The sequence below is a fragment of the Myodes glareolus genome, chromosome 8 (genome assembly GCF_982192425.1).
Source record: "Myodes glareolus chromosome 8, mMyoGla1.1, whole genome shotgun sequence".
Taxonomy (NCBI): Eukaryota; Metazoa; Chordata; class Mammalia; order Rodentia; family Cricetidae; genus Myodes; species Myodes glareolus.
Window position 1 is genome coordinate 93018717 of NC_142033.1, and position 24963 is coordinate 93043679.

General features: G+C 49.1%; 1 protein-coding gene across 9 annotated transcripts in view; it reads left to right on the plus strand.

The window, feature by feature from the left end:
- Bcl11a (BCL11 transcription factor A) overlaps positions 1–24963 on the plus strand; it is a 95661-nt gene that overhangs the window by 32565 nt on the left and 38133 nt on the right. The window lies entirely within an intron of this gene.

A 24963-nucleotide genomic window follows, 5' to 3' on the forward strand; every position in this document is an offset into this window, starting at 1 on the left:
GATTGACAGGGAATTTGGGAAGCAGGAGTCATTTTTTGATTTCCTCGTTGCGCACTGTTTCCTCGTTGGTGTTTCTCTTCAAAGAAGGGTTTAATCTCGAATGCCAGTGCCACTAAAAACCAGTGGGAGGAGCGTGGAGATTGTTTCTGGCTTGAGACTGGTGAGCAAGGTTAATGGTGAGCGGGTGTGTGGATAGGCTCCTTAGGGTCAGCAGGCGGACCGACATGGATAGGGTGGGGGAACATTTGCTTTTCGGTGGCGCAGATACTTTTTACTCTCCTTGGCGTTCTGTGGCCGTGCCTGGGAGTCTGGGACCTTTATCTCTAGTCAGAGCATGACAGTGTGCATTAAAGCTACTTATTTAAAAGTTTTCACAAACTGCAGATAATTTCCCTCCCTTTTACAAACAGAATGCAAATGTGTATATTACTCCGTCAGAGGGCAATGCTCTTTATTTCTATGACCTAGAGTTTTAAGAATTCAGATTCCAGAATTTATACTCTCTGATTAGGAATGCATTATGCAAATAACTCAGTTTACATATCCAAATACTGTTTTGCATCATTCACACCTCATGTCTTGGGGAAAAAAAAAAGTGAAATGTTTCCTCAAAATAAACAAAACCTGCAGAAGAATTTATTGTGAGGGTGAGAATGAAACAGGCACCCATTTGCCTGAGAACTTTTTAGGGAAACTTCAATAATTTTGCATAAGTAACTTTGGAAGTTTTGAGGGACTCCTATCTATAGAATGTGCCCCTTAAAGTATATTACAATGTTGTTGGCTTTTGAACTATTAAATTTTGAAAAGAAGATGCCCCAACACTTTATAACATACATGTAGCCAGATGGTGGTGGTGCACGCCTTTAATCCCAGCACTTGGGAGGCTGAGGCAGGTGGATCTCTGTGAGTTTGCGGCCAGCCTGGTCTACAGCATGAGTTCCAGGATATCCAGAGCTGTTACATCGAGAAGCCCTGTCTCCGGGGAAAAAGAAAGAAAGGAAGGAAGGAAGGAAGGAAGGAAGGAAGGAAGGAAGGAAAGAAGGAAGGAAGGAAGGAAAGAAGAATCATGGTTATGTCATACACTTATGCATAGATTGTTATAGCTATGTATGAGAATTTAGGGACAATTATTAAGTACAATCATGTTTTACCAACATGTCTTGTGAAAGAGAGGAGAGAATAAGTGGGTGCCAAGGGAGAGTTAGCCAAGCATGGCCGTTAATTCCTACGTCACGGGCCGGCAAATGGCAGTGCCAAGCAAAAAGATTCCATGGGCTTTCTGTGGGAATTTGACAATTCCTAGAGTAGTAAGTAGGATGTGACCTACAGCTTGTGTCTGAATAGGTGTGACCCCATGCCCATGCAAGTGCCTCTGCCAGCTGCACCCAACCCCATGCGTCAGAGCAGAGCTGGCCCTGCTCAACTTCACAGGACTCCAGCGGTTCCTGCCTCACTGTCTTGTGTGATTAATTTCTTGGTGTGGCAAAGCTCGCCACATTTCAGTAGCACTTTCTTTCACAAGAGAGAGGAAGGAAGGGAAGAAAGCCAGCGAGGTTCTTAGTTTCCTCTTCGGCACGAACACGTTGTCTTTCTCCTGCTGCGTCCCACACTCATCTCTCCTTACAAGTTATAGACACATTTTTGGCACTGCGTAGAGTGAGCGTTCCAACATGTTTTTAATCTTTAAGTTTCACGTCGTTAAAAGTCTGATGTACTGACTTTCAGCTGCCTAGAGATAGTTCAGGGCCCAGCACCTGACAGGTGTAATGTTCTGTGTTTTATGTTTTTCCATATAGAGGTTAAAGAAATTAAAAAAAAAAAAACAACATGAAATGCCTTAAAGACGTTGATGCCTATAGATGGAGAATGCAAATTCCTTAGGTTATGTTGCTTGCTGCATTTCCTACTCCCAACCCCCTCTTAGTATCTATATTTAAAAGTGTTCCTTGGTGCATTTGGTTAGAAAGGAATTTTCTGGCTTGATGTGACCTGTCATGGACTCCTTGTACTCTGCAAGGTAGGGGGTGAGAATCCCGCCTCTCTCAGCTGTGAGAGCTGAGCTGTAGCAGGGTGGTGCTTGCTGCTCACTGTGCTGTTGGTGCTCTGAGTGACAGCCCAGTCTTTCTGCTCTGAGGAGGGGCTTGTGCAGAGTCTGCCCAGATCATCTTGAATAGTAAGGGCTGGGTCTTGGGAATGCCCCTCGCAGAATGCCTTGTGGCAGGCAACCCTGCCTCACATTTTGAATTTGGATGGACTTCAATTTGTTTTGTTTTGTGTAAGAGGCAGAGGCAGGCAGATCACTGCAAGCTTGAGGTCAGCCTGGTCTACAGATTACGTCCCAGGCTGGCCAAAGCCACACAAACAAGAAAAGTGTGTTGATTTGTTTTGGCTTCTGAGACAAGGTCTTCTTTTGTAGCTGTGACTGACCTGAGACTCGTGTGGCTGGGGTTACTGACATTCACTACTCCATTTGGCTCGGAATGACCTTTTAAGTGGAACCCCGTAATGAAGACAAGGCTGCCAGAACTCCAGCGACCTTAAATGGTCTTTAAGGGGCTCCTGTGTCACCTTCACTCGCTTTGGTTGTCTCCCGTGTTGTGTGAGGACCTGGCATTTTCATGGCTCTTCCACCTGGTCCCCGGGTCTCATCCTTCCCCTCCACTAAGCTATGGTGCTGCAGGTCAGATGGGTCCACTTTACAGTCCTAATGTTAAATCTGCTCTACAGACAGATCCTTTCAAAGTAAGCACTCTGGAAACCTTGGTCCCCAGCAGTAACGTTCTTCGGGTCTATTGCGGGTAACCTGTTATGTGGGACAGTAGTCTGAGCTGATGCTTTCTTTACCTGTGATACCTGTGCGGGATGGGAGCCTAGGAGACAGCAGATAGAACAAGATGAGACAGCGGCAGGCCCTGGCTTGTGGGATGGAATCTGGGGAAAGAAAATTTGGGTCTCATTCTTAGATTAAGAGAGCTAAATCTCAGTAATTATTTTAAACAGTTTTTAAAAGTTCCGTCTTCCCATTAAGCTGACTTTCAGGGCAAGATTTTTTTTCCTGTAGTTGACAAGAGTGTCTGAGGGATCATAGAAGAAAGAATAGATATTTGAGAACAGGCATTTTCTATCATAGAAGGCGCAAGGAAATTTGATTGAACATTAGTGCTGGGGATTATAACTCAGTGATAGAGCTCTCCCCCCTTCTCACACACACACACTTTGGTCTACACAAGTGAGGAAGATTGAAGGAAGTGGTGGACAGAAAGACTGCTTGCTAGGCAGATAAAGATGTAGCTCGGAGCTAGATCTCCCCATTTTGCCTCTTTCCGGCTGCACCAGCTCACACCCCCGTATCCAGCAGGAAGCAGGAATGGTGCTTCACCTCGTGCGACTACAGTCGTTTCCTGGTCGTGAGCTTTGCTCTGGCGGTGCAGTTTGGAGCATTCACGCCTAGCTCGGAAAGAAGATGCTAGTTTGTTCGATGTGGTCCAGCATCCTTCCCTTCTTCTCCCTGGGTGCTGTCCCATTGCGGTCCGTTTCCCACTGCCGCTTCCGGGTCTTCCTGGTGTTGGCGGTCCTGATGTTGCACAGCCTATCTCCGGGCATCTGAGAAAGATGGAATGGTAGTGGTGGAGGGATTAGATCTTCTCTGAAGCAGACGAGTCTTAGACGGAGACGAGTCTAAGACTCAGCCAGCCTGACCTCTTCCCAACCATACAGTGCTATTTTTAAAGACGTCTCTCAATAGCAGGAAATCCTTCCTTTTGTCTACCTCCAATCCCTTATGCTTCAGTTTAAACCCATTTCCTCTGCATTCCAGAGAAGACAAAGTATCTCTTCATTAGCGTGGGGCCAAAACCCCCTCATATTTCAGAATTCTCTGCTCTTGTCTCTGGCATTGTGTCTTCTTGAATAGTCTTTCTCGCCTGAGCTGAACTCCTGGACATGTTCTAATGTACAACCCTGTTGTTTCCTCAGAGCCATTCTTCACACATGAGCCTCATGATTGTAGACCACAGTGTCAAGCCACTTGAGTGCTTCCCAGGTCCCTCCCGCTGTGCCTTTCCATCCCACTGCCTTGTTCGCTGGAGGCCTTTGCCCAGCTTGATATCCGCAGGAATCCTGGCTCTTCTTCATTGGCCTCTTCCAGCTGGGCAGGAGCTGCTCCCTTGTGGTAGCGCCTCTATGGCCTAGTCCCTGTGAGCTTGGTTTTCCTGCCCTATCTATTGCTCAGCTTCCTGGGATGGAGGAATGAGAATTATGATCCTGTCCCCAAAGGTACCTCTTCTTCCTTGGCTAATCTGCTGGTGACATCTGCACGGGGATGGAGAAATACAGAGTGGCCTTTCTTGTCTGTGCTGTAACTCACCTCGGGGGAGACTTGTTCATAACTTTCTTCTGACATGTGGAGAACAAAGGTTTTGGAGAGGCAGAGCCCAGATTCGCCGGGAGCCAGCCAGGCCAAGTCTTTTCATTTCCAACAAAACCCGTGTTAAAACAACAGGAGTTGGCCATTGTGTTTCGTGGTACAACAAAGCCTAAATGCACGGAATAAGTGCATCTCTTTTTGTGTGCCGGAGTGAGGAGAGGTGACGGTGAGTGTGTAGGATGCTAGGGAAAGCATTACAGGCATGGGAAGGCATTTCGGAGCACACAGACTTGTCATGAGTAATCGCAGGCTTATAGCCACAAGGCTGGCTTTTCAGCTCCTGCCTCCCCTGTTTGTACTCGGTTCAACAAAGACAGATGAACTGAAACGGTGAGGCGGGCCACCTGCCCCCTGACTTCAAGGACCCCGGGACCCTTGCCCCAGTGGTGTCTGGAGAGCATCCCTCCGTAGGGCCTTTCTCAGATTGATTTTCTTTCTTCCCATCTTGCCCTGCCCTGTGCTGAGTCTGCTCCCCACAGGATGACCTCACAGTGGGCTGGGTGAGTTGGGAACTTCTGCCTCAAGAATCAAGTCAGGAGCAGAAGTGGGGCAGCTGAGTTGTAGGGTGACGAGGAGTTCCTAGGAACCCCGAATCTACATCTGTCCTTCTCTCTGCTACAGATAGGGAGGGCAGGGCCACTCCAGAGAGCTGGCCTGGCTCAACAGGCCCAGCACCGGCTGCATTGTCATGGGCTGTTTAGGTAACTGGAGTCTCGGACTGCGGCCTGGCCAAGGCTTGACTCTTATCACCAACTTTCCTTTTGATGAGGGGCTTCTGTGGGATTAGTAAAAGGTGTCCAGTGGTGCTCACAGGGCGCCACAGTGACAATATTGTCTTCCCTGTAGATTATGCATAGCCTTTGAGGAGGTCGAGGTCATGTTCTTATTCTTATTGTTATTGCAGTTTTATATTTTGTGGCCACCTCGCATAATTCTGGTTCATATTTGGTGTTCAACATGTAGTTTACTCAGGTAGAAGGATTTGATTTGAATATCTCGATTTCCTGTCACTGGAAGGTGTGAGCTGGGACAACCCCTATTTTGTCCCCATGTCTCTTCAGGTGGAGGGACTGGGATAACTCTATGGCTAGGTGGTTTGAACTACCTGTCTTCAGTCACCTGGAGTCTGAGACAGGGCTTATGGGGAGCAGAGGGAGCACCCAGCTGGAGCCCAGAGGGTATAGGAATTGGAGCTTATTTGTCCACAGAAGCTGCCTCTCATGTGAGGGAGGATGGCTTGGGCTCAGAAGGGCCTGAATGTGACCTCCTTCAGATAGTTCTGACTGGTTCTTGTCTCAGTTTCAATTCTCTCTCTCTCTCTCTCTCTCTCTCTCTCTCTCTCTCTCCTTTTATGCTTAAGCGGGGAAATCATCTCGTCAATGGAATTCATTTACCCTGTACATCATGTTGTATAGAGTCAGCCAGACCAAGTAGATTTATTTGATATAAGTCTGATACCTTTCTTAGTGAAAAACCAACCAAATTTAGTTCCCGTTTTAGACAGCTTGTTCTCCAAGACTTGATGCTGTCCCCCCACCCAAAAGGCATTGACCAAGTGGGGCAATGGTTTCAAACCAGGAGCCCAGGCCTGGCCAAGTGGTGCACATCTGGAGTGCAGCTGTACTGTCTCTGTCTGACCCCACCTACATGCTGGAGGTGGTCAAGTATGAAAGCAAAAGGAGATCACCGCTGCCATCAGCCAGCAGTGACTAGAATGGGCTGGAGTCCCCCTGATGCCTTAGCTTAAGTCCAGCGGCTACCTGCCCTCTGCTGGGGACAGTGCCGACTGGGATAAAGAGGTATGGTCCAGTGGGATTTGCTGGCAGCGCCTCTGGGTGTCTAGTTTTTGGATGAGATCAGTCTCCACCACATCCATGAACTAAAGATCCTTTCTCCTTGTGTTATCCAATAGGATGCCACGTAGGTGGACGATGCGGTTGTGTTTGTTAATTCACTTTAGGTGTGTATTGTAATATAAAACCTGCTTGTTCTCCTGCCCTGTTAAAGGTGACTCATAGATGAGAGGAGAATAAACATCTTCGCCAGACTGAATATCGCCAGACTCTGAACCAACTTCAAGTAACATAAGCATGCCCCACAATTATGTCATTGAAGCTAACTTAAAATTCAATAGACTGCGTAGAGTTACTGGGAGCTTGAGTTCTCTGTAGACTTGAGAAGTGAGACCTTAAAGGAGACGCCGCCTCATCTAATCCTGTCAGCGAGTTCCTTCCGTTTGTGTGTGTTGAACCCTTACCCTATGTCAAGTGTGATGGTGCTGGAGAGGGAGGTGAAGGGCTCAAAGCTGACTCCCTTGATGGACGCCAACTTTCTCATTTGGGGGTTGGATGTGTGCGGGAAGCAGGGCTGGAGTGAAGAAGGCAAATCTTTTCTGTCTGAGACCAAGACTTGGAGCCAGAAAGGCTAATAATGCACAGGCCAAGGGAGGCCAAGTGACTTGTTTGGGTTACCTAGTGGAGCTCAGTCACAAGTCCAAACACACCAAGTCTCAAGGTCGTGCTTTTCCTAGGGGGTCAGGTTGACCTCGTCAGCAACGCCAGAGCTATAGGCTGTGGTGTGAGTGATTTCTGAGTTGTCCCATCAGAACTAAATAGGCTTCGTCTTTTGACAGCCATCTGAGGTGGGTGAGCACAGCAGTTCCTTCCTGACACTTTAGTTCTGGTGTTTTGCCATTTTTTGAGTTTCCCGATGCAGTGGCTGCACACATTCTCATTTTGGAGTTCCTATGACACTGGGAAGAGGTGCCCTGTGCTTGGCTCGGCCAGTCCTCTGAGGTTCCCTTTACTTTGCCTTTGAACAGCTCCCCATCCCAGTTGTCGGGGCCACTTGGTGCCTGTGCCTGCACATTTGACCGCAGTAGCTCATGCACCCCACAGGCTCATTGATCTTTTAATGGTGGGTGAGAAGTCCGTTCTCCCGTGTGTTTGCCATTCATTCTTGCTTTTACAGGAAAGAGGGCAAAGCCTGGAGAAGAAGTGCGCCTTTCCTCTCCTCTTACACCTCACACCGTAACGTACTATAGCTTTTCTGTGGTTTGGGAAAAACACACGGACCGAATGACAATTGTTTCCCGGAAACTGTGCAGGAGAAGTGATGGCCGTCATTAGCAGAGTTGAGTAGAGTTGGGTTCTTTAAGACTTCGGTTTTAAATCAGGTTAGCTCTCTGTTAACTTAAAACAGCCCCCCCCCCAAAAAAAAAAGAGAGAAGGGGAAAAGGAGCTGCTAGAAACGAGAGAGAAATATTAGCAGTCTGAAGCACGCTAACGAAGGGTCGTTAGCACTTCCTGTCTGCAGGAGCCCCATCTTTAAGTGTTTTATTGGGAAGGGAATAGTCAGTCACATCAAATGATATTCTTTTCCAAATTGGCAACTTCTTTCAATTCAGATTTTTTTCTTGTTATTGCCTATGAAGGAGCATTTGTTTACCTGGCAGCCTGTTTGCCAAGATGGGAGGGCACTGCAGTCGTTTTGGCTGCATCCCGGCCCTCAGTAGAGATGTGGTCCCTTCGCCTTGTACTTTTCTCAGTCCTTCCACCCTCGCAGGGGAGTCTGGAGCCACTAATAGCAGCTGACATCTCCGGGGTTTGATCTGGCCCGTGTCTGCTGTGCAGCACTGGATTTGAGCATGGGCTCTCAGTGTGACAGACATGCGGTGGCTGCGAGGGGAGCCATGGGACAAAGGGTGACCATCAAGTGGTGTGTTGAAGTCAGGCCTCTCCCAAGTTTCTGACCATCTTTTCTCCTCCTCATCAGCCGTAAGAAACAGATTCACATTTGATCTTTGCTGCCGCCCATCCTCCCATTCTTCCCCTTTCCTCAAACCAGATGAATCCCTTCATTTAGATTATAATGTAAAATGCTGCTCCCTCTAGGCCCCCGGGGCCTGTGGGGAAAATGGAATTTGGCTCCAGACCAAACTCCAAAGCCAAGTGCCCCAGGTTGGGCTGCCTGACAGTTTTATAGATGCGGCATTGAACAGCCTCCTGGCAGTTTGGAATGGTGAAGGTTTCCCTCATTCATTTTTCAACAAATATTTTGAACACCTGCCATGCAGAGAGGACTGTTCCTGGAGTTAGGCATGCCGTCGTGGTCAAAGCCTAAAAGAAATTCTTGCTCTTTGGGGGCACTCTTATTCCAGCTGGGAAAGACATACACCGTGTCAATACACACACACACACACACACACACACACACAGACACACACACACACACTGTTGATTCTGTCGATGCCTTGGAGAACAATAAGGTGAGGAAGAGAAAGAGGGAAGGTGTGTTTGGTACATAGACTGCTGATAGGATGGCTGGGGAAGGCCTGCCACGTGAGGAAACCAATCCCGTGGGTCTGAGGAGGAAGCTTCTAGGCAGTAATGTCCAACAAGCTCTCTGTGTAGGGTCAGCCTGGCTGAGGGCTCTTCTGAGGAGGTTGAAGGAGCAGCAGAGGTTGGGGGAACTGAGGCCAGGAGACGGGGGAGCAGCTTGGTGTGTGGGTCTTGGCTTTGATTGAAGGGAGGTGGAAATCCTTAGAGGAAAGTGATGTCATGTGACCAGGGTGTCTAGAAGACTACGTACGCTGCAGGAGCCATCAGGTGTAATCTAGGCAAGGTGATGGGGGTTTAGGCCAATGAAATGGGGGTGTGAGAAGGGGTTGGATTCTGGATGGATTTTGAGGATGAAACTGAGAGGATTTTTTTTAACAGCTTAGGTTAGGGGTATGAGAGAAAGAGCAATCAAAGTGGAGCCTGAGCCTTTTGCCTGGGTGATTGGAGGAGTAGAACTATTCTTTCTTGGAATGGGCAAGGAAGAGCAGAGGAAGCATGAGAGGGTGTGTGGGCATGTCAGGAACCCACCCTCCTCAGTACAGGCCTACACTATTGCCTCTTTTCATGGAGAAAGCAACTGACCTTCAGATGGAACTGTTGGGTGACTGCCTTCTTGTCCACGGCTTGCGATTTGGATGGTTTCAGCCAAATCCTAACAAAGTTCTTCAGGAAAGGCAGGTTGTCTCTGTGCCTCGCCTCCAAACCTTTCCTGGTGCTATCTGTGCACTGTGTTCTGGCCTGATGGTCAGCATGGGGCTGAGATTTCTTGAGAGAACCTCTTAACCTCCTTTTACAGATCTCCTCCCTTCCCAGTTCCTAAAAAGACGGGGCTGGCAGACTGATTTCCCTTGAAGGAGAGTGAAAGGCCTCTCTTGGAAAAGCGAAATAATTCTTGGAATCCTCACAACATCCACGCCAGCCAAAGTTGAGATCAAGGAAATGATGTGGGGGTAATTTGCAAGGACCAGAGTCAAACAAATTGTTTCTTTGTTCTGACCTCGGTGCAACTCTTCAGACTAGATGACCATGATCTGGCAAATTCAGTGAGAACTGCAGAAGTCCTTGCTTCTGTCTAGGCCACCTTTTCTTTTGAGGCAGTCCCCTTTCAGGGGAGGACTTTCCTTCTTTGTCTCAAGAAAGACCCGCTATACAGCAGTTCAATTTCTGTATCCTTCATTTCCGCCTTGATTTTCTGTCTGTCTGTCCGCTCCATGGTGCTAGGCTGTCAAAACACAGAGCAATTCTTTGAATCAGAGGTGACCCAAAGGACAGCCCATTCAAGAGCAGTTCACAAGTCCAGCCTTGTGGCTGGGAGCCAGGCAAGGAGATCTAATGGCCATAGTCTTTTCCAGGGTCCTCCTTAGGCCAGGGCCTAAGTCTTTGGGTGCATGCTGACATGGCTTCCTGCCATGTTCAGTCTTGTGTGTTTTGAGACCAGTTTTCTATGGTGGCTGTGTAAATTTTCTTTCCCTGGTCACCAGCTACCTCCTCTGCCTATGGGAGAAAGGCGAAGTGCCGTAGCCCAGTGTGCCGGTCCTGGCCTAACAGTCTCAGTCCTTCAGAACTGCCTGTCCCATGGCAGCAGCTGGCACACGCCCCTTGTCTGTGCGCTGTCCTATCCTGAGTGCACTTCCGGGCCTGCTCTTGTTCCTGAAGGATCCTGGCCTGGGGTGGAAGCTTGTGCGCTCAGGAATCCTTTCTTAGATCTTCTTTTCTACCCAGCTTTTGCATTCAGAAGCGGGTGGGAATGAGTCTGAGTCTCCTCTACTTTCATTGGTCTAATGTGTACTTATTTAAGGGAGGGCAGACAAACCCCCAGGTTTTAGGCTGGCTTTTTGATGAAGAACTTTGTAGTTGTTGCTCAACTCTTTGTGCTTGTGAAATAAAGGACAACGAGTATCATGACAGGAGAGAAGTCCAGTTTTATCATGGCTTTGGGGAAGGGGGAGTGTCGCACTGCCTTGCCAAGTTAGGGTGCATCAGTAACTGCTCAGCAACCAGCCCTGAAGGCCATGCAATTTTAAAGCTCTGTAGAAGGCTGTGCATGTGCCATGTCTTCTGTGAACCCCAGTCGTGTTTGCTTCAGCAACTGTCATGATAGCTCATGGTTCCGCAATTCCCATGCAAGCCATCCTTTGTTACAGGAGTATTGGATTTGCAGGGAAACGTGTCTGGGGTACAGCTTCAAGAGCTTGCTTTCTGCCCCCTCCCCACTTTCTGCCTGGTGCTCTTTGCACGATGGTTTCCACATTTCTGCCACATGTCTTTGGAAAGCTCAGGACTCTGAGGCAGCAGTAGAGTCAGGAGACTGAGCTAGCTCAGGTGGGGAGGAGGCCAGGCGTGACCGAGTGCAGGGCGCACTGTGTAGACAGGGAGCTGTTGCCGCAGCTGCACTGGGAAGCGGTTCTTCCCCCCTTTTCTTGAGAGACTGCACACGATTTGGAAACGCAAAAGTACTCAGCCAGGTTTTCAACTCTGCTTGCTTGTCCAGAAAGCAGCTCTGAGTTAGCAAGTACAGGCAGCTTGGCGGTGCTGTGTGCATTTCCCATCCTTCTGAGGAAGAACACTTTCTTTCCATTGATCCCGCTTTGCTGTCTCACTCTCTTTCTCTTGGTGTCTTTTTTTGTTTTTTTTTTTTTCTACTGTACTGGACAACCATTTAATCATTGGCCTCCTGTCTGTGGGAATATTATGTCTTTTAATAGTGTTTGTTTATGGACAAGGTCAAAGACAGTATTTCAGAACAAAAATTAGAGTTAGTTCATAATTGAGTACATATGTATGTTACTGTTTATTTTTATAGTTTGCTAATTTATTTTTAAACAGCTCAGTTACGCCAACATGTTTATAGCTCTCTTCATCACATGCCTTTCCAGTCAGGGTGTTAAAAGGCACATGCTCTTCAATAGTGTGGATCCCAAGTTAGATTAGATAATGCCATCAGGTACCAATTTAATTACATTAATTGAATGTTTAGGCAGAAAAGTACTTTTGTGGAGGATATAATGAAATAGCATTTATAAGTACACATGTGTAAACTTCAGCATTACAGACATTTGAGACTGCTGACAGAAAAACGGATATATATCAGGCGTCGAGAAGAAAGCACAAGGGTGTTCACTCACTGGTGGTAAATGCTGCCTTCTCAGTTTAGAAGGGCGCTGGGCACAGCCACCTGCTAATCCTCCAAAAGGCAGTGCACAGAGGTGTTTTGAGTACTGTGTTTGTGTAGTTTTCCTGGGGTGCAGAGGACCAGCCGAGGCTGAAAACACAAGATACATTCCTGGGGTGCAGAGGACCAGCCAAGGCTGAAAACCCAAGGCAAAGATAGTCCAGGGGTGCAGAAGACCAGCTGAGATCGAAAACCCAAGGGATAGTCCTGGGGTGCAGAGGTCAAGTCGAGGCTAAAAACACAAGACACGGTCCAGGGAGATTTTAGTGCTCGGAGGATCTGAGTGCTGGCATCCTTAGGTTTATGCCATGGCACTTCAAGCCAGTGTGTCCTGGGGGCTGTCTCACAAGTCAGGGGATTTACAGAGCAGGACAGGAGCCACTGGCTGAGCCCTGTGGTATAAGACAGACAAATTAGACTGCACCCTGTCTCAGGGAGTTCCGTGAAGAGGCCAGAGTCTCAGACCCTGGTCAGCACCTGCCCCCAGTGCCCTTGGACAGAGGGTGGGGAGAGCTTGCATTTGAAGTTTCACATACTATTTTGGGCATGGTTCTCTCTCTCTCTCTCTCTCTCTCTCTCTCTCTCTCTCTCTCTTTCTCTCCCCCCGCCCCCCCACCTCTCTCTCCCTCTCTGTAATTTAGAGTGGTGGCCATCAACTGATGGCTGAAAGAACAGGCTCCTTAGCGGTGTTAACAACTATCAGTTGCCTATGAGTAATTCATTGTCTTCTCAGCCCATCTGGTGTCCCTTGCACTGCAAAGTCTACTGTGGTGTCCCATACCCAGCAAAAAAAAAAAAAAAAAAAAAAAAAAAAAAAAAAAAAAAAACCAAAAAAAAAAACTATTCAGATTATTTGCCAAATACCACCACTCACCCCCACAGCGTCTGGCGGGTAACTGGGATGTGGCTGCTGTTGCTCTTGGGTGTGTGCTGGTTGCACACTGTTCTGCTCCTTGCTGTTTTGAGGAGTACTTGCTCCCTCACTCAGTGGAATTAGTCCTCCCTATGGGCTAACCACGAAAGACTTAGTCTAAAATTATAGACTTTAATGTGTGTGGGTCGGGGGGGGTGGTTATGTACCCCTCTTATCACAGGGTGGCCGTCTTGGCTCCTGTCACTGAGAGATGGGGGCTACCGGGAAGGGGCCATATTCTCTTACCTTCTCGCCTTAGTGATTGAGAGGGCACTCTGTCCTCCGGAGAGCTTAGGAAGCTGAAGGAGGGGTGGGAGGCATGTGCGGGAGGGAGGAAAGGGAAGACTGAGCTGGCCCCTGAGGCGAGATGGGCGAGCTGCTGCCCCTGTTGTCCACAGCGCAGAGGTAGTGTTTGTCCAGCTGAAGGCAGCCCCACTCGGCTGACTACCCGATGAGTGATTTCCCCAAGCCGACGGCTGCTCCCGCACATCTCACCTACAAGTCCTGACAAAGTACTGTGTTCCTTTGGGGCTGTTATTACTGCAGCAGGCATCTGGAAAAATCTGAAAGAATGGAACTCTTAAAGGACAGCCTTGAAGCAATTTCTCGATGCCTGCTTCTTCCCTTTTCTTTGGCCACCCAACAGCTTTGGTTTATAGAAAGCCAAGTCCATCCCAATTAACAACCATAGCACTGTTAATAATGGAGAAAGAGGGCGGGGTGGGGAGAGGGAGGAAAAAAAGCATTTTTTTTCCTACGGGTCTCATCACCTCATGTGCTACCTTGTGAGGAAGCAGGAGAAAGAGGCACCTCCAGTCCAGAGAAGGCCAATGGCATGTCTGCTTTCCCATCTATTTTATGGTTCGGAGCAGTGAAAGAGGTGTGTGGGGGGGGTGCTGACTGCTGGGAGAAACAGGTGGAGGACGAAGTTGGACCTTTCTAGGGTTTGAGGGGTCAATAGAACATCAGGATTTTTATCACCGCTCTCCCAAAGTAGCAGCAGGAGGGCACCATGAAGAGCGGGGAGCGCAGCAGCGCCCACTCTGGGCCTCACCTTGTCCCTTGTCTCGCTGAGGCACTGAGGGGCGGACGCTCTGAACAGGAGGTCTCAGGGAGGCACACGCAGTACTGGTTGTTTGAGCAGACCTGCTCATCCCTTTACTTCTGCTGTGAGCTTGACCCCTCCGACTTCCAGGCTGAGCCCCTGTTTCAAGGAGAGCCTTAGAGAAAGTCGGGAAGCCCAACTGGTCTGAAGTTGACTTTTCTTTTATCACAGTGTCCTCTCTAGGAGAGTAGGCTGGCAGGTTCAAGTGTGTGTAAGATTTTGGTTTTCAGACAAGGTGGCTTCCTTGGCCTTTGCAGAGGGTGATTGGGCTGGGTTAGGATGCAGAGCGACTTAGAGGAAGGTAAAACTCAGTCAGGCCTGAAAGAGTGAGCCTTGATCATTCTTTTTGTACCCAGCCAGGCCAGGAGATGCAATTGGGGTGGGTTGGTTGCTGGCAGGCTATGGGCAGCAGTTGGGGGGCTGGCTGCTGGCAGGTCAGGGGCAACAGTGGAGGTAGTGTGCTGGGCTTCCTGCTCTGTGAGCAAGTGTGGGGGTTCTGTTCTTGCTAAGCACCTCTGCTCCGTGTGGGGAGTCCTGACAAGCAAGTGTGAGACCGAGGAGAGCAGGGTGCCATTGCACAAGGGCAGCCTAGTCTAAATGACATTTCTTAAATTATCAGACTATAAGCAAGCGTTGGGAAATGCAGGGTTCAGTTGAACATGAGTAGTGTGTGTTGTATCTTCTTTTTCTTCCTTCCCTTTCTCCCTCCTTCTCTCTCTCTTCCTCTTTTCCGTATCCCTTCCTTCTTACTTCACTTCTAGAATCAATAAATTACTATCACCAGCTTCAGGAGGCTTAGATCAATACAAATTGAAAAAAATATGCAAAAAAACCCAATTGCACTCTGATAATCCATCAATGGGTCCTAAGTTTGCCTATTGTCTTTCAGACCTACACAGGTTCAGTTAGTTTCCACAAAGTTGGTTTCCATGCACAAGGGTGATGTGGGTTCTTGGTCCAGGTTTCTCAATCCTGGGCTAGCATCTGCTAGGTGTTGAGTTCACTGGGGCTACGTAACCTTGGAAGCAGACAGTAGTATCAGGAGCGTGGTTAATGCTTAGACCCAAGTTCCATGGCTGCGTGTGTCAGACTAGACTAGGGCAGTCCACAGGCTGGTGAACCTGTGGGTGGGAGTGAGTACCCATCCTGGGAGTCAGTGGAGGAGAAAGGCCAAGGGGAGCCAGCTGTACCTGGGCAGACACTGTCGGACTGGAGTGTGGTGTGGGTACCTTTAAAACTTCAAATTCCCTGGGTGGGCGAGGTTCCTCTGGCTGTCTTGTTATGGTGAGGGTGTCTCCCAGCAATTGAGGGATACCACCGGGCTTCGGGGTAGGCCTGGCACGATCTGATTGGCGTGTCATCACCCTCCAAGGAGTAGGAGCATCCAGATTTGGGTCCTGGTATGCCCTTTCTCCACAGACTCCTTCACTACTGCCTCGAGACTCTAAAAACACATACCATGTGTTAAGATGATAGACACCTTGGTTTTGTTCCAAGCCAGTAGCTGTTCACCCTACATAGGCTTGGGCCCTGGAAGACAGTCAGTGTCAGGAAGCCATGGTGTTCTTTTTTGTCCCTTCCCTATCTCTTTTTAAATCCTCATGAAACTCAACTCCCTTAAAGATTAAGGACCTCTTCACATAGCTTCCTAGCGACCAGACCGGAATTTCTTTGTTGATTGCCTGATGAGTGCCTTCTCACCCTTTTGTGTCACCATAATTGGAGCCAAATATGGTTTTTTATTTGCCTCTGATGATGACAAATTTAAAAATAAAGTTTCGATAATGTGTCAAGAAATGTGCCATACACAAAAGAATGTCATGTCTGGAAAAGTTTCCTAATACCAGACCTTACTAAGCAGCTTTACGCTTGGGATCCTCCTGTCTCTGAGTGCCTGGTACTGAGATGGTGGATGTGTGAGTTGACACCTGGCTAGAACTTTTTAAATGTCCAATCACTCCTCTCCTCGAATAAGAAAGCATGATTCAGTGTGAAGGGTATGTTTTGTCTCATGAGGATGCTCTAGGGAGGGAACCCAGGGGAAAATTCGGAAGCTGCGTATGGAGTGCAGTGGCCAAGCTTGCGTCTGCTGTCACGGTCCTCTGCAGGGCTCCAGGGTGCCTCTGAGGAGTTACTCTGTAATTTTATCGGGCTGAAGTTATCCCCCAAGGATTTATTTTTCCATTCACTCTCAGTCTGTCGCGTCAGGGCTGGCCTGCTTTAAGCTCGTGCTTTGGAGCACGGCACATCCCCTGCGCATCGTTCTGGTTGCTCTGGAAAAGTCAGGATGCTGGAACCCAAGTCCATCAGCCCACATGAGGCGATGACAGCTTAAGTCCATTGGGCCATTGAGGGGACAACAGAATCTGAGTCTGTTTGGACAGGAGAACCCAAGTCCATTGGACCACGTGAGGGCGCTTTGATGAGTGTCTACACAAATATTTATCCTTCTGATAGACCTGGGCTATGTCTTCATAGCACACAGAGCTGCCAGGTCTCCACTGCCCGTGGGCTTTGACTTTTCTGTGGAGCCAGCTCTAGTCTTTCTTCCCTGGAGCGCTACTAGTCTGAGAATTCACCCAGAGTAAAGGCTTTTTTTTTTCCCTTAGTTTTTCAGGACAAGATTTCTTTCTGTAGCTTTGGAGTCTGTCCTGGAACTAGCTCTGGTAGACAAGGCTGGTCTTGAACTCACAGAGATCCGCTTGTCTTTGCCTCGCTAGTGCTGGAATTTAAGGGCATGCGCCACCACCCCCCGGCAGTATAAAAGACTCTTACTACGACTTTCCCCCTTCACTAGCAAGTTAACTGGACCAAGCACCATTCTGGAAAGCAGAGGCGAGTGTAACTTTTCTGAATCTGTCTCCCTGCTCCTTTCCCCACGTTTTTATGTGGACTGGGAGAAGGCGTGGTGGTACCAGCTCGGGAAAGGCCTGCATTGCTTGCCACTCAAGTGAGTACCTAAGGAGGACACACAAAGCAGGACAAACATTTGGAATTAATATGCCATTAATCATATGACAGAAGGCTCTTTCATTCCCCAAATGTCCCAGACTCCCTGGGACCCCTAATTCACATGTACAGAGTTGGCTGCCATCGACTACAAGCAGAATAAAGATAGCATCTCCTAGTTAATAGCTGGAAGTAAGTACAAAACCATTTTTACCGAGAACTCTCTAGAAACGGATCTGATTTGGGATGCTGCTGCAGAGGCATCTCGTCTGGGAGGGGTTCCTGAAGCCGGTGAACATCTCTAGGTTTGAGTTAGTTCACCACAGGGTGGGCCAAGCAGTTCAGGTCTTCCCCACATTGTGGATGGGGGTGAGGAACCCAGAAAGGCGGGCAGCCTATCCAGCTTTGTTCCTGAGTCCCAGGGACTTTGGGCTCTTGCTCTGTGCTTGGCTTTGTAGACAGTCCCAAAGCAGCCCCAGGCGGTTTGGCTGAACGTCAGGACACACATTTCATTGATGAAGAAACTGAGGCTCTAATAGATGAAAGAACTGTTCGGAGTTCACAGCCAGGCGGGCGGGAGCAGAGGATGCCTGCCTGTCCGCCCACCCTGGGAGCGCTCAGCATACTACATGGCCAAGGCGTGGAGTAGAATGTGCTGGAACTGATTTTCAGCTGTGCCGTGCATGCGGTCAGTTTGACATCTCCAAGGGGCTGCCTGTAAGAATCAGGTGACAGACCACCCTGGTCTTCATTCCAAGGGACTGTCCTTGTGACTGCTTCTCCCATCTCGCAAGGCCTCATTCTTCTCCTGATTTTGAATAGGGTTCTTGCTGATGCCCATACTGCCTGGGTGATAGTGCTGGCCAGGCCACCAGCCACTCCCTGCCCTGCTGGGAAGGCACGTCTTTCAGCCCACAGAGGTGTGGTTCATGGGGTGGAGGAGTCAGAGGCAGAAGTCCTTGGGAACCTGTCTCAGGGAACCTTACTTGCCCCCTGTCCTCCATTCACTGGGGCTTGTCTTGGGGATTTTCACTCCCAGGGGCAGTTTTTCCACCCACGGCCCTGTGCTACACTCAGACCATTATCAGGCATCCTGGGCAGCAGGACACCAGGAGCTGGAGCCCTTGGTGCCTGGGGCATAGCCCTGACATGCAATCACATTGGCAAGCAGCCTCAGGCAGGCCTGGGCAGAGGACCGAAAGCAAGAGAAGGAGGAAGGGAGTTGCTACAGGGCGGGCCAGAGACAAAAGCCAGCTGGAGTAAACAGCCCGTGATGGGGTGGGTGCCCTGGCTCAAGGGGCTCTCCCAGGCTGGCCTGCCCTGGGAACAGGCAGATTGGCGCCTGCTCTCTCCCCTTCTTAGTCCTACCTGACGCCTGCCAGCTGCTGGCGGTGCACCTGGGGCTTGGAGTCTGGTGCTTCGGGGCTAGGAGAAGAGCGAGAACTAAGATGGCAGAGTGCCGGGCATCTTTAGTAAATGTCACCTCTCCACGCACCAGGGCTCCTTTGTAGCCCCTTTGGACCTGGGAACTTCTGTTCCCGGGGCTGGTGAATAAATGCAAAACTGTTTTAAGAAGACAAGACTCACCTGGTGTAGTGGCGCCCACTTTGAGTCCCAGAACTCAAGTGGCGGAGGCAGGTGGAGTTCTGTGAGTTCAAGGCCAGCCTGGTTTACAAATGGAGTTACAGTTTAGCCAGGGCCCCGGGGGTAAAAGGGTGGAACTCAAAGGAGCTTGGGCTCCATGATGGTGTTCTGACTTTTCACCTCCTACCTGGGTGGTCTTGGGTTGGGTCTTGGGTTCCTCTATGTAAAATGGAGCTCTTCTCCCTTCTTACTCATGGGGAAAATGTGTGTCTGGCCCCTCGCTCTGAGATCATGGAGCTTCTCCCAGCAGGGTTTTTTTTTTTTTTATTTTGTTTTACTTTCGTCTCAAACATGAGACAAAAGTGTACGGCAGGGCAGGAATACAGATGTGCCTGGGCCCTGGAAGCCCAACGAAGAACACTGTCTGCTCACTTCGCCTGACCAGACACTGTTCTCCAGGTCATTGGCTGGGACCCCCAAAGATGGAAAAGATAACAGGAGCCCTAGTAACCTGAGTACCGGAGGGCACATCAGTGAAACACCCCAAGAAAAGTCAGAGAGCTGGAGCCGGGGCATCCTTCCTTGCCTTGTCTTGCTCCCCACACATCCGCTTCCTGCCCTAGCAGGGAGATGTACCTTGTGGGTGAGCTGGGTAAGTCGACAGTTCAAATGCACGTGGGAGACAGATATTAGAATATGAATTCAAGAGGTTTTCTCAAGCAACAGAGTCTCTGGTTTTCTCAAATAATGGGTATTCTTGGCTAACAGTGGGTTGAGTCCAAACGCCCTTGGGCTCCTAAGACCCTTTCAGCCTCTTTCCTTCTTCAGTGGCTCCCAGATCTTCTATGTTGAGTAGGTGTGGAGACCCAGGCCTTTCTGCTCAGGTTGGTTCACTGTCCTAAACCTATTTGCTGCTGAAATCTGAGAGGACCAAGTGCCAGAAGTGACTAACTTATGAGTGTGCCAGGCCACTTCTAGGAAAAGAAGTAGGCTTGAAGCAGCCTGTTGCTTCCTGGTACCAGAGTCATGCAATGCTTAGAGATTGGGGCCTCTCTACCTTCTGAGGGTACATCCCCTAACCCCTAACCCCTCTTGTCCAACCCTGTTTGGGTGTGTGTCTTACGTACTTGTTCGGCTCTGATAGGGGTCATGGGTAGGGAGGAGTCTTGGAGCCCACTGATCCTCCCGTGAGCTGTCCTTGTGCCCAGCCTGTAATGTCCTAGGCCTCTTCTTCCAGGGCCCACTGTTTATCACTGTGGGCACTATCTACACTTAGCACCTCTCTGCCCAGGGCCGCGGTGTCCCCTCAAGGAGCTTCACGCCCATCTCCCCAGAGGCCTGCCTTGCTTAGAGTTCAACCCTGTCCTCCCCGCCCCCCTAACCAGGACTTCGGGTGTGTGCCAGCCCTGCTCAGAGTGTCCTTCCAAAGGACCAGACCTAACTCTTTAGGGGTTGCCCTATGGCTCCCCAGGTCCCTTATCTTTATGGTCTTCCACGTTCTCTGCATAGCAAGCTCTGTCATGCCAGAGTCTTTTGGGGGGACATGCATGTTGATAGTGAAGTGGTCACTCAGAAAGGGAACAGTAGATTGGTCTGGAAGGGCTTCCAGGGAAATAAAGGTTGTTAAATTGCTCTGCAAGCTGCCAAGTGCCATCCAGTGGAAGCTATTATTACTCTGTTCATCATCATAATGGTCATTATCATTACCATTATAGGATGTGGCAGTGGGGGATGTGGTGGCTGGTGAGCGCTGATCAAGTTTCCAACCCCTTCTTGATGCTACAGCCATGAGTTTGTCTGCCTTTGACATTCTAATTTAATTCCGGTGCTAGTGTCTGAGTCCTCACTTCGAAGCTCTCCGATGCGTCCCTGGCCTGCGAAGCTGACAGCAAGTTGTAGGGATTGACGCAGGCTTCTTAGACATACTTCAACACTAGTTATTTATAGTCTTACACAAATCTGAATTTATAAGGCAGAACATTTAACTGATTTCACTTTATAAAAAAATGTCTCCCCCCCCCCCCCCGCCACACACACAGTGGTATGCCTTTTCACGGACTGTTTCTCTAGATCATTGAGCATTTGCGGGTCATTAACTACCCTACCAAAGGATGTCAGTAGAGAGGGAGGCTGGGACTCTCAGCTTGAGATTTCTAGAGGATGCTGCTCAGTTAGGACCGGCTGGCATCAGGTGCCAGCTGTGTCCTCTGGTGTACTCAGTGCTGGCGGGTGGGAGGTGGGCACCACCGGACCTTCCATCTGAGAATCACGGTCCCTCTGGAGTCCAGACTGGACTAATCCTGAAGACAGGCATTGGGTTGTCTGTGCTGCTCACCTGTGTCCTGTGGTTGTCTGTAGGAAAGGGAGTCTCGTTTTACAGACACTGGCAATGCAGACGGGGGTGAAGAGCTGAGGAGGATCTAATCTCGAATTCCTCTAGGAAGGAGAGAGAGAGAGAGAGAGAGAGCTCATGTTGACACCCGGAAAGTGAAAGGCTACTGGCTGGCCATCTTCCAGAAGGGGACTGGCTCAGTTTAAGGCCATCTTGGGGAAGATGGGTACTGTCCCTGCTCTCCTTAGGGCAGCTGTTATGGAGTCATTCTTGCTGTGTCCCGAGCTGAGCAGAGGGCAATGGCAGACACCACGAGTCTCTCACCAGCCTAGCACTCCACCTCTGTTCTCTGCAAGTGCTTCCTGGAGCCCCTCGCAAAGGTCCTGCTTCTCTCTGCCCCTAGAACCTCCTCGTCCTGGTGTCCCGGGATCCCACGGCCAAGTCCCGGTTGCCTTCATTTAGTTCCTTTGTGGAGCTTCCGTTCATGACTTCCAGTCTTGCTCCTGCTTGCTACCCCTGAAGCATTTGTCATCCAGTGTTCACATGGAGGGTGACCTCTGACTTCTTCCCTTTGGTTTATTCCCACTTTTGTTGCTATATTTCTAGATCTACAGTGTGTTCTATAGGTTTTTAAAAAAATATTCTAAAAAGATGGAAACAGTCATGTGTCTGGAGCCTTGGAGATGGGACAGTTCTATTGAAAGTTGGTCTTAACTTTGCTCCCAAGTGTGGGTACCCTCGGCCGCAGGCTCCCGGGTGGCAAAGGCTCTGCGTTGGGAGAGGGTGTTAAGTCACCTCTCTTTGAGCCGGAGGGGAATTCACTTGGCACCTTATATCTATGCATGCAAATTCGGGGTCCTTTTCAAACATTTCACCTTTCAGGGAAACCCCAAACTCAAACCACAGGGACCACAATGTACACACAATGTCTGCACCCCACTCAGAAAGCAGCGTGACTGCACCCGTTGACTGAGCTGAACCAGAACTTGTGTCTAGGGTGTTGGGGTCTGAGGTTCCGATGGAGCCCACATGCTGTCTCTGGGATAAGGAAGAGAGGAAGTACTTGGCCACTCTCTGTAGCGGTGTGGCTGATCTCTGTCCCAGGTGCGTGTGAGTCGGAGCAAGCTGCTGAACCAAAGCCCTCACAGGTAAGAAACAGCCTAGGCTAGAGAGGGCAGGCGATATGCGCTCCTAGGCACAATGCACCAGGCCCGATAAACCTTTGGAGTTGGCCGATTGCAGGCTAGCAGTTGCTTTATCACCGGCCACAAAGAAGGGCTTGGCCCCTGTGGGCAGGACGGAAGAGGAATAGCTGGGTGTCTAGGTCTGTGGCTCAACTGGTCTCTTTCCGAAGGCTCATGCCAGGGGAGAGTTAGATTTTATTTCTCAATCAGAATAAAATTATTTGTATGCCCTATTGGTCGAGTGCAGCCTCCCTCCCTAAACTGTAAAGAAGGCGGAGGATCCCTTGTCCCTGCTTCCACCCCTTATCCCCGCCCACCTAGTGTCCATGTGTCCATCTGTCTGTCTGTAGCTGCTTCTCGGGGTCTTCCTCCTGTATTGGGATCTGCATCCCTATTTGACGTCTTCCTGTAGCCTTGACTTATTGCTTCTTCCCTTTCTTTGCTATGGATTCACAAACTTGCTGTTGGGAAAAGCATGCTAACCTCATTTCGGCTGAGGTGCAGGTAATAAATACCCAGAGCTTTGCATTTTATCTCACAAGCTCAGAGCTTTCTTACGCCCTGTACATACTTTATAAATGCGGACTGGACTGGTTTTATTCTCCTAACAAGCCTGCAAAGCAGTTACAATTATTATTTCTATTTTACAGATGCGTCTTCTTTTATTTTATTATTATTCTTAGTGAAGAGTCAAGTTTGTGGTGGATCATTAGGAGTGAGCCTGAGGTCGTTTGCCACCACAGAACCAGGCTGTATTGCCTGTCCCAAGTCTGGCTGTGCCAACCGGAGGTTAGGCACGAGGAACGGACACTTTTCTTGCTATTCCATATCTCACCTCAGCTAACTTTGGGCCAATTCTATTCCTCTCTCCCTATTTCCCCGATCTCTGCAAGTGACACATAGTTTATAAGACACTGGGGTATTAGAATTTATTCCAACCTGCTTATTTACAGTGGGTGCCTAGGATCAAGTAGGGTAAGGCGATGTGGCCTTGATCATTGTCCAGTGTAGAAGAAGGTGCAGATGAGAGGCCAAAGCTCCGAGTTTCTGCTCCAGGTATTGGAGCCAGTGCAGGTTTACCTCCTTTCTGGACCCTCATCTCTTCCCCGTTTATTTTCGGTAGTGGTCTCCCTTCGGTTTGCTTCAGCTGTTCTCTCTCGAGTTCTCTCTGTTTAAGATGGCTTCCCTCCCTTTTGTCCACACTCCATTTGCTCCCCTTGCTTTCCCTTAATCTGCTTCTTTCATAGCAGTGGGGCCTTTTCAGCTCTGGTCCTGAAGCCCTAGCTCTCTCAGGGCCTTGCCCTGCCGTAGCTGATGAAGGAGGGGGAAGCAGGGTGTCAGGCTCCTGTACCGGTTCTTTACCATTCATAGTACTGGCCAGCAACTCTTTCCTTGGGAGTTACCCAAAGGCTTGATGTTGTCCGTCTTTTTAAGGCCGTTGACAAAGCAAGAATCCCCCTAGGATCCTCAGTTCAACGTCTGCTAATGGGAGACTCCATCCACTTCTCCTTTGATCTGACAGGGGCTCTTAGGGCTCTCAGTTTTCTATGGTTACATGTGACCCCAAAGGATGCCTACCGTGTGAATGCTTTGGGCTCCGTACCCATCATTTCCTTAGTGTATTGCGACGTTTCTGCTTGGAGGAAGGTGACATTTGGTTGTTGAGATTAACAGATGGCTGGAGCACAGGCTTAGGAGTGGAGCTCCTCGGGGAATGGGGTGGAAATGGGGCAAGCAGAGGAGGACAAAATGGGGCTCCCTGCACTCTCCAGCCCAACACACCTTTTCTGTGTTCTCAAAATGCCTTCGGTGTATTTACTTAAGGAAAACAAAGATATGCATACTTGCAAATTTAATACATAGGCAAGATTTTTTTTTGTAGCATGATCATGATAGTTCAAAGTGGTAGCAACTCAAATGTCAATCCATAGGTGGATTGTCATATGATAACTACACCGCAACAGTAAAATAGTGAAATAGTAATATATGTAACAACATGATGAATCTTAAAATCATTCTGCTCAGTGGAAAAGAGGTTAGATATGAAGGGTGACAGCCTGTATGGTTTCATTCAGATGAAAGTCTAGAAGAGCCAACTAAATTGGTAGGAAGCAGATCGTGAATTGCAAAGAGGTGGGGTGTGTGGAGGACCCACAGCAAAAGGTCACGTGGAAGTGTTTCAGAGCAATGGAAATGCTCTATGTCTGGATTTTGGTGATGGTTGCATGACTGTATGGCCAAAGTCATCCAGCTATGCAGTAAAACAAATGACTTATTGTATGTAAATGATGCCTCTATGAAACAGACAAAACAGAATTACCAGAACAGGACCAGTATGAAAGGCGGCTTGCCTGTCTGTTGACTCTTTGGGTTTTCTTAAGACTCAGACCAGCTCTGAAGGGATATAAAGCCCGAGACTGCTGTCTGGGTTCTGAGGAGGCACTGGTAACTACATGAGAGGGGTGGGCTGGGCTGTCCGGGCAGAGAATGTGCACATGTGTAGTGTGAGAGGAAAGGAGTAGACAGGGAACTTGTTTCTTAGGCTCCCAGGGCTTCACCAAGACAGGAAGATCAAGTATTAACCCATGCCATTGATTGACAGCACCTTCGCATGGGAGAAGATGCTAGCGGTGACGGTCTCTATTCCCTTCCCGAAAGTGAGGGTTTTTGTTTTAATGTTCACCTTTTTACCCCAAACTGTCCCTCCTGCAGTTTCCAGGGTAGCGGGCATACGTGTGGCATCTGAACTTCATTCACTGATTTGGTAAACCTGAATGGAGTGCCTTTTCTGAACCTGGATGGATGTGAACGGTTCTGTAAATTTGGGTCGAGTAACGTCAAAACCCTCTGTGGAAGGGCGTGCTGAGTGCTACCTTGCCGCTCTTCAGGCTCCAGGTCTTGGTTTTCATGGTTGAGTAAGGACACCCAGGATGCTTTGCTACGAACACTGGCTCG